The sequence below is a fragment of the Arachis stenosperma genome, chromosome 6, assembly GCF_014773155.1.
Source record: "Arachis stenosperma cultivar V10309 chromosome 6, arast.V10309.gnm1.PFL2, whole genome shotgun sequence".
Classification (NCBI taxonomy): Eukaryota; Viridiplantae; Streptophyta; class Magnoliopsida; order Fabales; family Fabaceae; genus Arachis; species Arachis stenosperma.
The window spans coordinates 45,803,152-45,817,271 of record NC_080382.1 but is presented as its reverse complement, the minus strand read 5'-3'; the positions used below and the strand labels follow the sequence as shown (position 1 = coordinate 45,817,271).

At 41.3% G+C, this 14,120-nt stretch overlaps 1 non-coding gene across 1 annotated transcript; it reads left to right on the top strand.

Annotated features, from left to right (window-relative positions):
• Positions 1-5,629: 5,629 nt before the first annotated feature.
• Positions 5,630-5,737, top strand: LOC130937779 (small nucleolar RNA R71). Its single transcript, XR_009068979.1, has one exon. It is a non-coding gene; the product is annotated as a small nucleolar RNA R71 (small nucleolar RNA).
• Positions 5,738-14,120: the final 8,383 nt, after the last annotated feature.

The window sequence follows — 14,120 nt, the reverse complement described above, 5'->3', positions numbered from 1 at the left end:
CCTACTCAGAATACCACAGACAAGGTTAGACCTTCCGGATTCTCTTGAATGCCGCCATCAGTTCTCGCCTATACCACGAAGACTCTGATCTCACGGAATGGCTGGCTCGTTTGTCAGGTGAGCACTCGGTTGTCAGGCGATCAACCATGCATCGTGTTATCAGGAATCCAAGAGATATTCACTAGAGCCTTGGTTGCTTGTAGAACAAGAGTGGTTGTCAGTCACCTTGTTCATGAGTGAGAATGATGATGAGTGTCACGGATCATCACATTCATCAAGTTGAAGAACAAGTGATATCTTGGACAAAGAACAAGCGGAATTGAATAGAAGAACAATAGTAATTGCATTAATACTCGAGGTACAGCAGAGCTCCACACCTTAATCTATGGTGTGTAGAAACTCCACCGTTGAAAATACATAAGAACAAGGTCTAGGCATGGCCGAATGGCCAGCCTCCCAAATTGAGTTCAATCATAAAACATGATCAAAAGCTCTCCAATACAATAGTAAAAGGTCCTACTTATAGAAGACTAGTAGCCTAGGGTGTACAGAGATGAGTAAATGACATAAAAATCCACTTCCGGGCCCACTTGGTGTGTGCTTGGGCTGAGCAATGAAGCAATTTCGTGTAGAGACCCTTCTTGGAGTTAAACGCCAGCTTTTATGCCAGTTTGGGTGTTTAACTCCCATTTGGGTGCCAGTTCCAGCGTTTAACGCTGGGATTTCTTGAGGTGACTTTGAACGCCGGTTTGGGCCATCAAATCTTGGGCAAAGTATGGACTATCATATATTGCTGGAAAGCCCAGGATGTCTACTTTCCAACGCCGTTGAGAGCGCGCCAATTGGGCTTCTGTAGCTCCAGAAAATCCACTTCGAGTGCAGGGAGGTCAGAATCCAACAGCATCTGCAGTCCTTTTGAGTCTCTGGATCAGATTTTTGCTCAGATCCCTCAATTTCAGCCAGAAAATACCTGAAATCACAGAAAAACACACAAACTCATAGTAAAGTCCAGAAAAGTGATTTTTAACTAAAAACTAATAAAAATATACTAAAAACTAACTAGATCATACCAAAAACATACTAAAAACAATGCCAAAAAGTGTATAAATTATCCGCTCATCACAACACCAAACTTAAATTGTTGCTTGTCCTCAAGCAACTGAAAATCAAATAAGATAAAAAGAAGAGAATATGCAATGAATTCCAAACACATCTATGAAGATCAGTATTAATTAGATGAGCGGGGCTTTTAGCTTTTTGCCTCTGAACAGTTTTGGCATCTCACTCTATCCTTTGCAACTCAGAATGATTGGCTTCTTTAGGAACTCAGAATCCATATAGTGTTATTGATTCTCCTAGTTAAGTATGATGATTCTTGAACACAGCTACTTTATGAGTCTTGGCCGTGGCCCAAAGCACTCTGTCTTCCAGTATTACCACCGGATACATACATGCCACAGACACATAATTGGGTGAACCTTTTCAGATTGTGACTCAGCTTTGCTAGAGTCCCCAATTAGAGGTGTCCAGGGTTCTTAAGCACACTCTTTTTGCCTTGGATCACAACTTTATTTCTTTCTTTTTTCTTTCTTTTTCTTTTTTTTTCGGTTTTTTTTTTCGCTTGCTTTCTCTTTTTTTTTGTATTCACTGCTTTTTCTTGCTTCAAGAATCATTTTTATGATTTTTCAGATTCTCAGTAACATGTCTCCTTTTTCATCATTCTTTCAAGAGCCAACATTCATGAACCACAAATTCAAAAGACATATGCACTGTTCAAGCATACATTCAGAAGACAAAAATAATGCCACCACATCAAAATAATTAAACTGCTATAAAATTCAAAATTCATGCAATTCTTTCTTTTCAATTAAGCACTCTTTATTTAAGAAAGGTGATGGATTCATAGGACATTCATAACTTTAAGGCATAGACACTAAGACACTAATGATCACAGGACACAAACATGGATAAACATAAGCATAAAATTCGGAAAACAGAAGAATAAAGAACAAGGAGATTAAAGAACGGGTCCACCTTAGTGATGGCGGCTCTTTCTTTCTCTTGAAGATCCTATGGAGTGCTTGAGCTCCTCAATGTCTCTTCCTTGCCTTTGTTGCTCCTCCCTCATGATTCTTTGGTCTTTTCTAATTTCATGGAGGATGATGGAGTGTTCTTGATGCTCCACCCTTAGTTGTCCCATGTTGGAACTCAATTCTCCTAGGGAGGTGTTTAGTTGCTCCCAATAGTTTTGTGGAGGAAAGTGCATCCCTTGAGGCATCTCAGGGATCTCATGATGAGTGGGGTCTCTTGTGTGTTCCATCCTTTTCTTAGTGATGGGCTTGTCCTCATCAATGGGGGTATCTCCTTCTATGTCAACTCCAACTGAATAACAGAGGTGACAAATGAGATGAGGAAAGGCTAGCCTTGCCAAGGTGGAAGACTTGTCTGCCACTTTATAGAGTTCTTGGGCTATAACCTCATGAACTTCCACTTCTTCTCCAATCATGATGCTATGAATCATGATGGCCCGGTCTAGAGTAACTTCGGACCGGTTGCTAGTGGGAATGATTGAGCGTTGAATGAATTCCAACCATCCTCTAGCCACGGGTTTGAGGTCATGCCTTCTCAATTGAACCGGCTTGCCTCTTGAATCTCTCTTCCATTGTGCGCCCTCTTCACATATGACTGTGAGGACTTGGTCCAACCTTTGATCAAAGTTGACCCTTCTAGTGTAAGGATGTTCATCTCCTTGCATCATGGGCAAATTGAATGCCAACCTTACACTTTTCGGACTAAAATCCAAGTAATTCCCCCGAACCATAGTAAGATAATTCTTTGGATTCGGGTTAACACTTTGATCATGGTTCTTGGTGATCCATGCATTGGCATAGAACTCTTGAACCATCAAGATTCCGACTTGTTGAATGGGGTTGGTAAGCACTTCCCAACCTCTTCTTCGGATCTCATGGCGGATCTCCGGATATTCACCCTTTTTGAGTGAAAAGGGGACCTCGGGGATCACCTTCTTCAAGGCCACAACTTCATAGAAGTGGTCTTGATGCACACTTGAGATGAATCTCTCCATCTCCCATGACTCGGAAGTGGAAGCTTTTGCCTTCCCTTTCCTCTTTCTAGAGGTTTCTCCGGCCTTGGATGCCATAAATGGTTATGGAAAAACGAAAAAACAACACTTTTACCACACCAAACTTAAAAGGTTTGCTCGTCCTCGAGCAAAAGAAGAAAGAAGAGAGTAGAAGAAGAAGAAATGAGGAGAAAGGGAAAAGGCTTTGTATTCGGCCAAGGGGAGAGAGATGGTGTTTAAGGTGTGTGAAAATGAAGGAGTCAAGGAGGGTTTATATAGGAGAGAGGGAGAGGGATGTTCGGCCATTTGAGGGTGGGTTTGGGAGGGAAAGTGGTTTGAATTAGAAGGGTGAGGTAGGTGAGGTTTTATGAAGGATGGATGTGAGTGGTGAAGAGAAAGATGGGATTTGATAGGTGAAGGGGTTTTTGGGGAAGAGGTATTGAGGTGATTGGTGAATGGGGGAAGAAGAGAGAGGGTGGTGGTGGGGTTGGTGGGGGTCCTGTGGGGTCCACAGATCCTGTGGTGTCAAGGAAAAGTCATCCCTGCACCAAATGTTGCTCAAAATCACGTTTTGAGTCATTTTTGGCGTTAAACGCCGGGATGGTGCCCATTCCTGGCATTTAACGCCAGGTTCTTGCCCTTTTCTGGCGTTTAACGCCAGTCTGGTGCCCCTTTCTGGCGTTAAACGCCCAGAATGGTGCCAGACTGGGCGTTAAACGCCCAATTGCTAGCCTCACTGGCGTTTAAACGCCAGTGGGTTCTTCCTCCAGGGTGTGCTGTTTTTCTTCCTGTTTTTCATTCTGTTTTTGCTTTTTCAATGGATTTTGTGACTTCTTATGATCATCAACCTACAAAAAAAATAAAATATCAAAGGGAAATAGATAAAATATAATCATTGGGTTGCCTCCCAACAAGCGCTTCTTTAATGTCAGTAGCTTGACAGAGGGCTCTCATGGAGCCTCACAGATACTCAGAGCAATGTGGGGGCTCTGTTTGTCTCTGATTTGAGAGAAGCTCTTCATGCTTCTTCTCCATGGTGACAGAGGGATATCCTTGAGCCTTAAACACCAAGGATTTTTCATTCACTTGAATGATCAGTTCACCTTTATCAACATCAATCACAGCCTTTGCTGTGGCTAGGAAGGGTCTGCCAAGGATGATGGATTCATCCATGCACTTCCCAGTCTCTAGGACTATGAAATCAGCAGGGATGTAATGGTTTTCAATTTTCACCAAAACATCCTCTACAAGTCCATGAGCTTGTTTTCTTGAGTTGTCTGCCATCTCTAATGAGATTCTTGCAGCTTGTACCTCAAAGATCCCTAGCTTCTCCATTACAGAGAGAGGCATGAGGTTCACACTTGACCCTAAGTCACACAGGGCCTTCTTGAAGGTCATGGTGCCTATGGTACAAGGTATGGAAAACTTCCCAGGATCTTGTCTCTTTTGAGGTAATTTCTGCCTAGACAAGTCATCCAGTTCTTTGGTGAGCAAAGGAGGTTCATCTTCCCAAGTCTCATTTCCAAATAACTTGTCATTTAGCTTCATGATTGCTCCAAGGTATTTAGCAACTTGCTCTTCAGTGACATACTCATCCTCTTCAGAGGAAGAATACTCATCAGAGCTCATGAAAGGCAGAAGTAAGTCCAATGGAATCTCTATGGTCTCATTTTGAGCCTTAGATTCCCATGGGTCCTCATTGGGGAACTCAGAGGAGGTTGGTGCACGCCCATTGAGGTCTTCCTCAGTGGCGTCCACCTCCTCTCTTTCCTCTCCATATTCGGCCATGGTTATGGCTTTGCACTCTCCTTTTGGATTTTCTTCTGTATTACTTGGGAGAGTACTAGGAGGGAGTTAAGTAAATTTCTTGCTCAGCTGTCCCACTTGTGCCTCTAAATTCCTAATGGAGGACCTTGTTTCAGTCATGAAACTTTGAGTGGTTTTGATTAGATCAGAGACCATGGTTGCTAAGTCAGAGGGGTTCTGCTTAGAATTCTCTGTCTGTTGCTGAGAAGATGATGGAAAAGGCTTGCCATTGCTAAACCTGTTTCTTCCACCATTATTGTTGTTGAAACCTTGTTGAGGTCTCTGTTGATCCTTCCATGAGAAATTTGGATGATTTCTCCATGAAGAATTATAGGTGTTTCCATAGGGTTCTCCTAGGTAATTCACCTCTTCCATTGAAGGGTTCTCAGGATCATAAGCTTCTTCCTCAGATGAAGCATCCTTAGTACTGCCAGGTGCATTTTGCATTCCAGACAGACTTTGAGAAATCAAATTGACTTGTTGAGTCAATATCTTATTCTGAGCCAGAATGGCATTCAGAGCATCAATCTCAAGAACTCCTTTCTTCTGACTAGTCCCATTGTTCACAGGATTCCTTTCAGAAGTGTACATGAATTGGTTATTTGCAACCATTTCAATGAGCTCTTGAGCTTCTGTAGGCGTCTTCTTCAGATGAAGAGATCCTCCAGCAGAGCTATCCAAAGACATCTTGGATAGTTCAGGGAGACCATCATAGAAAATACCTATGATGCTCCATTCAGAAAGCATGTCTGAGGGACATTTTCTGATTAATTGTTTGTATCTTTCCCAAGCTTCATAGAGGGATTCTCCATCCTTCTGTCTGAAGGTTTGGACTTCCACTCTAAGCTTACTCCATTTTTGAGGTGGAAAGAACTTTGCCAAGAAGGCATTGACTAGCTTTTCCCAAGAGTCCAGGCTTTCTTTAGGTTGTGAGTTCAACCATATTCTAGCTCTGTCTCTTACAGCAAAAGGGAATAGCATCAGTCTGTAGACCTCAGGGTCAACCCCATTAGTCTTGACTGTGTCACAGATTTGCAAGAATTCAGCTAAAAACTGATGAGGATCTTCCAGTGGAAGTCCATGGAACTTGCAATTCTGTTGCATTAGAGAAACTAATTGAGACTTAAGCTCAAAGTTGTTTGCTCCAATGGCAGGGATAGAGATGCTTCTCCCATAGAAGTTGGGAGTAGGTGCAGTAAAGTCACCCAGCACCTTCCTTGCATTGTTTGCATTGTTGTTGTTTTCGGCTGCCATGTGTTCTTCTTCTTTGAAGAATTCGGTCAGGTCCTCTAAAGAGAGTTGTGCTTTGGCTTCTCTTAGCTTTCTCTTCAAGGTCCTTTCAGGTTCAGGATCAGGCTCAACAAGAATGCTTTTGTCTTTGCTCCTGCTCATAAGAAAGAGAAGGGAACAAGAAAATGTGGAATCCTCTATGTCACAGTATAGAGATTCCTTGAAGTGTCAGAGGAACAGAAGAGTAGAAGACAGAAGTAGAAAATTCAAACTTATCAAAAGAGATGGAGTTCGAATTTTGCATTAAGGGATAGTGTTAGTCCATAAATAGAAGGATGTGAGGAGAAGGGAAGTAATTTTCGAAAATTAAGTGAGAGATTTTGAAAATATTTTTGAAAAACATTACTTAATTTTCGAAAATGAGAGTGGGAAAGAAATAAGATGTTAAAAACATTTTGAAAAATTGATTGATAATTTTCGAAAATTCAAAGTGGAAAAGAAATCAAGTGATTTTTGAAAAGGATTTTGAAATTAGAAATTAAAAAGATTTGATTGAAAATTTATTTTGAAAAAGATGAGGTTAAGAAGATATGATTGATTTTAAAAATATGTGATTGAAAAGATATGATTTGAGAACAATTTTAAAAAGATTTGATTTTTTAAAAATTAGTAACTTGGCTATCAAGAAAAGATATGATTCAAACATTAAACCTTTCTCAACAGAAAAGGTAACATACTTGAAATGTTGAATCAAATCATTAATTGATAGTAAGTATCTTTGAAAAAGGAAAGGAATTGATTTTGAAAACATTTGATTGAAAAGATATGATTTGAAAAAGATTTGATTTTGAAAAACCTCGAAAACTTGAAAAAAATTGATTTGAAAAACAAAATCTTCCCCCTTTGCCATCCTGGCGTTAAACGCCCAGAATGGTATCCATTCTGGCGTTTAACGCCCAAAATGCACCCTTTTTGGGCGTTAAATGCCCAACCAGGTACCCTGGCTGGCGTTTAAACGCCAGTCTGTCCTTCTTCACTGGGTGTTTTGAACGCCCAGCTTTTTCTGTATAATTCCTCTGCAGCATGTTCTGAATCTTCAATTCTTTGTATTATTGACTTGAAAAGACACAAATTAAAAAATATTTTTGGATTTTTAATGATAAAGAAGAATCAAAATGCAACTAAAATCAAATAACAATGCATGCAAGACACCAAACTTAGCAGTTTGTTTACCACTGACACTAACAATATGAGAATGCATATGAGACACACAAAATACTTCAAGTCAATAGAATTCAAAGATTAGAGCAAGTAAATCATCAAGAACATCTTGAAGATCACTAAGACACATGAATGAATGCATGCAATTGACACCAAACTTAAGATAAGACTAGTGTCTCATACAAGAAACATAAAATATTTTTGGTTTTTATAAAAATTTTTTTTATTTTTTTGTGTTTTTCGAAAATTAAGTGGAAAAAGATATCAAAATTCTTAATGAGAATTCCAGGAATCAGTGCAATGCTAGTCTAAGACTCCGGTCCAGGAATTAGACATGGCTTCACAGCCAGCCAAGCTTTCAAAGAAAGCTTCGGTCCAAAACACTAGACATGGCCAAAGGCCAGCCAAGCCTTAGCAGATCACTGCTCCAAAAGCACGATTGATAAAAAAAATCAACAAGCTTCTGTGATGATAAGTTGAAACCTCGGTCCAATGAGATTAGACATGGCTTCTCAGCCAGCCAGATTTCAACAAATCATCATGAAACTCTAGAACTCATCTTCAAGAATTTCGAAAAAAATAAATACCTAATCTAAGCAACAAGATGAACCGTCAGTTGTCCATACACAAAACAATCCCCGGCAACGGCGCCAAAAACTTGGTGCTGTTGCCGGATTTTGGCACTGATGTTACCGGACAAAGAGCTTGCTCAAAACTCGAACAATCCCCCGGCAATGGCGCCAAAAACTTGGTGCGCGAAATTGTGAACAATACTTTTCACAACTCTCATAATCCCCGGTCATGAACTCCAAAAACTTGGTAGCTCAATCCCATGGCATTACACAACTTCGCACAACTAACCAGCAAGTGCACTGGGTCGTCCAAGTAATACCTTACGTGAGTAAGGGTCGATCCCACGGAGATTGTTGGTATGAAGCAAGCTATGGTCACCTTGTAAATCTCAGTCAGGCAGACTCAAATGTATAATGGTGATGAACGAAAATAACATAAAAGATAAAGATAGAGATACTTATGTAATTCATTGGTAGGAACTTCAGATAAGCGCATGAAGATGCCTTCCCTTCCGTCTCTCTGCTTTCCTACTGTCTTCATCCAATCCTTCTTACTCCTTTCCATGGCAAGCTTATGCAAGGGTTTCACCGTTGTCAGTGGCTACCTCCCATCCTCTCATTGGAAATGTTCAACGCACCCTGTCACGGCACGGCTATCCATCTGTCGGTTCTCAATCAGACCGGAATAGAATCCAGTGATTTTTTTGCGTCTGTCACTAACGCCCCGCCTTCAGGAGTTTGAAGCACGTCACAGTCACTCAATCATTGAATCCTACTCAGAATACCACAGACAAGGTTAGACCTTCCGGATTCTCTTGAATGCCGCCATCAGTTCTCGCCTATACCACGAAGACTCTGATCTCACGGAATGGCTGGCTCGTTTGTCAGGCGAGCACTCGGTTGTCAGGCGATCAACCATGCATCGTGTTATCAGGAATCCAAGAGATATTCACTAGAGCCTTGGTTGCTTGTAGAACAAGAGTGGTTGTTGATGACAAGTCATCATATACCCATTTTTCAAGCTAATTTTACTTGTTTTGTTAGCATTTATGCACTTTCTTGTATCCTAAGTAAGTGATTTGGAGTGAAAATGCATAACTTCTTTAAATCAAGCAACCACCATGAAATTAATGTTAATCCATGAGGTTTGAGCTAATTTTAATTGAATTTTAATTGATTTATAAGCCTCTTGAATTTAGTGATACTTGGAGTGGTTGTTTTGGTTTATTGTAGGTGAAGAAAAGAAAAGAAAAGGAAAAGCGTGGCCTAAGAAGTGTAGCCTAAGGAAAGGAAAGCGTGGTCAAAGCCCAAGGAAGTGTGCCGCATGCAAAGGGGGAGGCAACATTGCCCTCCACAAGGGCACACTGCCCTCTAGGAGGGCAACATAAAGGAACCAACCAAGGAAGGCAACTCTGCCCTGCCCACTACAAGGGCAGAGCACAAAATGTGCCTTGAGACCAAGAGGAAGAGAACATTGCCCTGCCCTTGTAGAGGGCAGAATCGGGCTCTCCAAGGAAGAAATTCAAGGGAAAAATGTCACCCATGCATGCCACAAGACTCGAACAAGGAACCATGAGGAAGCCAAGAACTAAGGTTGATTGCCGTGCCAAGAAACCAAGGAAATTATTGTAGCGTGTGCCTCCTCCGTGTTTCGAACACGGGACAAGCAATGTGAGAACTCTGCCCTGCCCTTGGCGCGGGCAGGGCAGCATTTGGATTGGCGCACGATCCTGGCACGCCACACACAAATTTGGCGCACCAAATCCTTCCCTGGCAGCACCAGCGCGCACCACGATCCTCTCCTGGCAGCACCAATTTTTCTGCCCTGCCCTCCGCGAGGGCAGGACAGCATCCTATGCACCAAGCTCAATTCTGGCGCACCAACTTTTGATTCTGGCGCACCAATTCCTGATTCTGGCAGCACCAAGGAAATTCTGGCGCACCAACTTTTCTTGCCCTGCCCTTGGCGCGGGCAGGGCAGCACCTTGCGCACCAAGGCCGCGCCCAGCTCGCACCAACCGTCCGCACCATGCATCAATTTTCTGCCCTGCCCTCCACAAGGGCAGGGCAGCCTCCTGGGAGTGACTTTTAATGGGCCAAAAATTCAAATTAAAAATCCATTTGAATTCATTTCTTCACCAAATCAAAAGCCCATCCAAATCCCAAAATCTAAGAATAGAAAGTGTATAAATAGAAGCTAGTTTGATGTAATTAGGACTTTTGAACTGGGAACCTTTACACACACACTTTTACCTTCACTTTTAAATTTTACTTTCCTTTTGAGCTTTGGCACTTGTTCTTGGTGACTTCACTGAGATTTCTGAGAATTGGGGAGGAGAATTGATCTCTCTTCTTCCTCATTCTTGCCTAAGCATTTCTAATCTTCTGTTTTTGAGTTTTGGGTGTTAGAAATTGAGGAAATTCTGTCTCAATTCCCATTCAAACTCTCTTTAAATCTTCTCTGCATAATTCAATTCAATTTCAATTTCCCTTATTGCTTCTTCTTTAATTTTCTGTCAATTGCTTTGTTAACTTGGATCTAGGAAGGCAAATAGAGATCTAGGCTCTGCTACCTAGTCTCTTGAGACCTGAGACCCAATTTTACTTTTGGCTCCTCTGTGAACCTCTGCTGCACCTTATTTCTTTTCTGTTTGAATGCTCATTGCTTCTAATTCAATTTCTGCTCAATCAATTGTTGCAATTTACTTTCTCTTTGTTTAGATTCTGCAATCCCATTCCTCAAACCCCTTTTACATTCAAGCAATTTATCTTTCTTGCCATTTAAGTTACTGCAGTTTAAGTTTCTTGCACTTTAAGTTTCAGTCATTTATTTTCTTGTTCTTTAAGTTTCTGCAAATTTACTTTCCTGTTCTTTAATTTACTGCACTTCCCCCTTCCCCTTTACATTTACTGTCATTTACTTCTTGTTAAACACAAATCACTCAACCAAAACTTGATTCGCTTGACTAAATCACCCACTAAACTAAAATTGCTCAATCCTTCAATCCCTGTGGGATCGACCTCACTCATGTGAGTTATTATTACTTGATGCGACCCGGTACACTTGCCGGTGAGTTTTGTGTTGGATCGTTTTCCACACATCAAGTTTTTGGCGCCGTTGCCGGGGATTGAAATAGATTGACAATGATTAAGTGAAGTGGAGGTCTAGATTAAGCACTTTTTCTTTTCTGTTATTCTAATTCTTACTAACACACTAACTGTTTGAATTTTTGCTTAAACTAACTAAAACCTCATTCTAGCAATAGATTGAAGTTTTATTAATTTTCTGGGTCTGTGTGTTTATTGTTGTGTGTTTGTATGTCAGGTATAGGAAGATCTTCCCCTATCATCTCTGAAATTGATCAAAGAACTCTTCGGAGAATAAGAAGAGCTGAAAGAGGGAAGAACATTGTTGGAAAAGAAGAATCTGAGGAGGAATTCCAAGACATGGATGGAGATACCAATCAACCAGGAGAAGGAGCCAACAATAATCAACAACATAGAAGAGTCTTGGCTTCATACACATTTGCAAATGCTAGGCATTGTGGGAGTAGCATTCTTCCTCCCAATGTCAATGCAAACAATTTTGAACTCAAGCCACAACTCATCACTCTGGTTCAAAACAATTGTTCTTTTGGAGGAGGGCCTTTGGAGGATCCAAATCAACATCTGTCTACCTTCTTGAGAATTTGTGACACGGTGAAAACCAATGGTGTACCTCCTGATAGCTACAAGTTGCTGCTCTTCCCATTTTCTCTCAGAGATAAGGCCACTTAATGGCTAGAGACCTTTCCAAAAGAAAGCATCAACACTTGGGATGACTTGGTGAGCAAGTTTCTTGCCAAATTTTATCCCCCTCAAAGAATCCTAAGGTTGAAGACTGAGGTTCAAACGTTCACTCAATTAGAGGCCGAGAACTTATATGAAGCATGGGAAAGATATAAGGCTCTATTGAGGAAGTGTCCACCAGAGATGTTCACTGAGTGGGACAAGTTGCAGAACTTCTATGAGGGACTCACTCTTAAAGCTCAAGAAGCTCTTGACCACTCTGCCGGAGGCTCTTTACAGCTCATGAAGACCACAGAGGAAGCTCGAAACCTCATTGATATGGTGGCCAACAACCAATATTTCTTTGCTCATCAAAGACAACGCCAACCATCACAAAGAAGAGGAGTAATGGAGTTGGAAGGAGTTGATTCTATTCTGGCACAGAATAAGATGATGCAGCAGCATATTCAACAACAATTTGAGCAAATGGCTAAGAGAATTGATGGCTTGCAAGTGGCAGCAGTGAGCACCACAAGCCAACCACCAACTACTTGGGTGCAAAGTGAAGAAACTCAAGAGGAGCAACAGCAAGAGCAAGTCCAATACATGCACAACCAAAATCCTGGAACAAATGAAGTTTATGGGGACACTTACAATCCATCTTGGAAGAACCATCCCAACCTCAGATGGGGAGACAACCATAACCAAAACCAACAACCATGGCAAAGAAACACAAGCCAGAACAATTGGAAAAACACAAACCACAACCCCCAGCCAAACACTAACCAAAACTCATACAGAAAACCACAAAACAACTACCCAAATTCTAACCAATACCCACCCAATAACCAACCAACTAACCAAAACACTTATTATCATTCATCAACACCCCAAAATCAACCCATCTCACAAGACTCACAGAGAATCACCAATCTAGAGCTGCTCATGGAGAAACTAATGAAGAGCCAAGAATTAACAACCAAGAATCAAGAAGCCTCCATGAAGAACCTAGAGAGGCAGATTGGACAAATTTCCAAGAAGATTTCTGTTGAAAAACCATCAAGTTCACTACCTAGTGACACCATTCCCAACCCAAAGGAAGAATGCAAGGTCGTGCAACTAAGAAGTGGAAAAGTGTTAGTGGATGGTAACCAAGGAGCAACAAAGAAGCTTATGGAGAATGACACTGAGCCAACAAAGAATGATGAAGCCATCAACAAGGATATGATAAGCAAGAATGCTCCAGCAAAACTCACAGAAGAGAACAACAAACCACAGAATTTAAAGAAAGGAAAGCAAATCATGGAAGAACCAAGTCCAAAACAACATCAAAGGGAGAAGAGCTCAACATCACCACTGCCTTATCCACAGAGATTTCACAAAGAAACAAAGGATCAGCGCTTCCACAAATTTCTTGAGACTTTCAAGAAGTTGGAAATCAACATACCTTTGGCAGAGGCTTTGGAGCAAATGCCTCTGTATGCCAAGTTTCTAAAGGAGCTCATTAACAAGAAGAGACAGTGGAATGAAAAGGAGACTGTAATGCTCAGTGAAGAATGTAGTGCACTCATTAAAAAGGGACTCCCTCCCAAGCTTGAAGACCCTGGAGGTTTCTTCTTACCATGCACTATTGGAAATCTGTTCATTAACAAGGGGATGTGCGATCTAGGAGCAAGCATAAATCTAATCCCATATTCTCTAGTGAAAAAGCTTGGTATAGAGGAGGTGAAACCAACACAGATGTCCTTGGAATTGGTGGACCAATCAATAGTATATCCTAAGGGGCTGATTGAGAACCTTTTGGTTAAGGTTGACAGGTTTATCTATCCAGCAGATTTTGTAATCCTAGATTCTTCAGAGCATGGAAATGACTCCATAATACTTGGTCGACCATTTTTGGCCACTGCTAGAGCCATTGTGGACATAGAGCAAGGAGAGTTAACCCTCAGGATGCATGAGGAGAGCATCATCCTGAAAGTCTTCCCAGAATTACAAGTGGATGAAGAAACAAGCAAAATGAGTGATGATCTCCTTCCAAAGCAATCAACTGAAAAGGAAGTGGAACAGAAAAACAAACAGATGCAAGAAGAAAAAGGGATTCACAAGGAAGCAGGGGTGATCAGCAAGAAGGAAGGCATCACAACTCAAGTAACTGTCAAGAAAGGAAGATCAACAAGCAAGAAAAAGATGAAGAATAAGAAAAAGGCTCACAAAGGGTGGAAGAACAAGAAAATCCCAACTGAAGGATTCTCTAAGGGTGATAAGGTGCAACTAGTATACCAACAGCAGGGAGCAGAAGATTATTACACTGTCAACCAAATACTTTCTCTTGAGCATATGGAAATTGAGCATCGAGGCACACAAAGAAAGCTGACAGTGAGAGGTGACAAGTTGAGACATCACCAACATCAACCACCTTAAAGGGAAGTCCAATGTCAAGC